General features: G+C 36.3%; 1 long non-coding RNA gene across 1 annotated transcript; it reads right to left on the bottom strand.

Moving 5' to 3' along the window:
- Positions 1-1,357: 1,357 nt before the first annotated feature.
- Positions 1,358-2,321, bottom strand: LOC113688988 (uncharacterized). Its single transcript, XR_003448157.2, has 2 exons — positions 2,273-2,321; positions 1,358-1,634 (listed from the first exon to the last, which is right to left on the bottom strand). It is a non-coding gene; the product is annotated as an uncharacterized lncRNA (long non-coding RNA).
- Positions 2,322-2,589: the final 268 nt, after the last annotated feature.

Here is a 2,589-nt window from a genome sequence, read left to right as displayed (position 1 = left end):
ACAATTCTTTTATTTTGCACATAACGTTTAATTCTACAAACTTATTTAAAAACAATTGGACTTCGTGCTAAAATTTATTAAAGAATTAAAATGCAAATAAAATATGCACTGATATTTATATGTCTATTTTCAGGGTTCTCACATCCTCCCCTCCTAAAAATGAATTTTGTCCTCAAAATTCTTACTTTCTCAAGAGATAGGTCGGTTTACTTTTTTTTTTTTTTTTTTCATAGTTCTATACACCACTTTGGTTACCAAAATTTCACTCAGGTTAGTAATTATTTAATTTCCGGGACTAATAATTATTACAGCGTTTACAAAAATTAAACACGTAATCATCAAATTATATACTCACAATATAAGTCACATTGCATACCAAATTCATACAACTTCAAAAGCTAGATAATTCACGAATACATTCAATATTTTCATACATAACTCAAACTTCAATCTTTATAAGCATGAAAGGAAACAATACAATAATACACAAATTATTATAACCACATAGCTAATGGCCTAACCCTTAGTTTAGATTCAACTTAACCTTCATTAGTTTAGTCTTGGACAATCCCACTGGATTCCCTTAGTAACACTAATCAAATTTCCTTAGTGAATTGTAGATCTACTACGTCTAATATCGAATCAAATAATATGATCATTACTTAAGTACATCAGTGGCTCTTAAGTGTCCTAAATGATCTCAAACATTTCATACATTGGCTTTTCTAGTATCCTAGCAACTAGTTATCTTTATCCTTTTGAACATTAGCCCCAAATAATCCTCCAATAAAACTTAAGGAGCCACAATGTCGTCGAGAACTCACCTCACATGGCAAATTCACCTCAAAAGCAGAATTGGCACTAATCTTCAAGGTCTCACTATTGGCTCTTCCCCTTTTAACTTTCAAAAGCTAAACTTGTTGCTTTCGGTTCTACTTTTCCAAACTTAATCATGATTTCTAGTCACATCATAATACGATATACTGAATTCTTTTCAATTGCCAATACTCCATTAAATGTAATATTTGGTACTCGGGTACAAGAATCCGAAAATAAGATGATTCACAACTCAGACTGGCCAGTCCCATGCATGAATCACCTACATTTGAGATTCCTACCCAACATACATATCTAATATCCCCAACTATAGACTTTTGTTCCACACTTAACAAGCCAATTCCCACAGTCCGAGAACCTTTTCCCGGTTTGAGCTCGATAAGAGCTCTGATACCACCTGTGACGACCCCACTTTCCCCTAAGGCGAACCAGAGGGTTGGCGGGCCGTCTGCCTAGCTCTCGCCAGGACTCACACAAGCAATCTAGCCCAAATCCTTCCGAAGAATAAACTAAATCCTCATTTAACTTCAAAGATAACAACATTTATAAGATAGCCAATCGACGGCTCTTAAACACTTCGTGCGTTACTTACAAGGATTAAAGCCATACCACACAATTACGTTCATACAAGCCGGATACCAGACTTAGGGTTACACTTTTCCAGCTTCAAGTGGCAACCAAAAATAAAAGGTACAGTGCTTAACGTAGAATTCATTACAAACCGAAATTTAAATTCAAGTTGTTCAAGTACATTCATAGGAAATATAAGCTGCTCAAATGCTTTCAAACTTCCCATCCTGTAAGGAAAACAAATAAACGTGGAGTGAGCTAAAGCTCAGTGGTGCCCAGACATGCAATCATATAAACGAATAGCAAATAATAGCTTCAAACTTATATTCACAAGTAGGAAAGCGTATAACAGCACATGGTAGGATACAGGGGCTCTCAGGAGCCATTTTCCTCGCTTGATCAAAATTACCCGCAGTTGACCCTCCATCAACTTTCACTATCTAAAGTCCATGTAGATTCATTATTATTATTATTATTTTTATAGACTAGTCGAGCGATTCACCCAACGACGTTGCGTCCAGCATGAGGTTAGTATAGACTAGTCGAGGGATTCACCCAGCGACGTGGCGTCCAGCATGAGGTTATTATAGACTAGTCGAGGGATTCACCCAGCGACGTGGCGTCCAGCATGAGGTTATTATAGACTAGTCGAGGGATTCACCCAGCGACGTTGCGTCCAGCATGTAGATAGTGCAAGCAGGATATTCACGAAAATATTTCAAGCAAGCCACCACTCGAAGGAGCTAGTGCGGTAAAGTACACACTGCCCACTTCGATGGATCAGAAAACCATTTTTCTAATTATCACATATCAAGTCAAGAAAGCACTTTAATCAAGTAGGCATAGAACAAGCAGGGACACTCACCAAGAGTGGAGTTCAGATATCAAGTTGGGGATCGAATTCCGCGTCCTCGAAAAACCCTAAAACCAAAATTTTGAAACTATAAGTTTCTACTCAGTTTTTAAGCTTATAGTCATTGAGGTATATTTAATATACTACTAGTTCACTTTCCCTTAGAAAAATCAAGAGTTCCCTAGGTTAAAACTTGACAAAAGTAGAAGAGATATTTCTTATAGTTTTTCTTGAGCTATTTTTCTAAAAAAAAATATAACTAGTATTATTTTCTTGAAATAAGTCGACAACCTCTCAATATCAATGTTAGAAAGTTACTTTGAACATTT

The sequence above is a fragment of the Coffea arabica genome, chromosome 1e (genome assembly GCF_036785885.1).
Source record: "Coffea arabica cultivar ET-39 chromosome 1e, Coffea Arabica ET-39 HiFi, whole genome shotgun sequence".
Lineage (NCBI taxonomy): Eukaryota > Viridiplantae > Streptophyta > Magnoliopsida > Gentianales > Rubiaceae > Coffea > Coffea arabica.
This window is presented reverse-complemented; position numbering and strand designations above follow the sequence as displayed.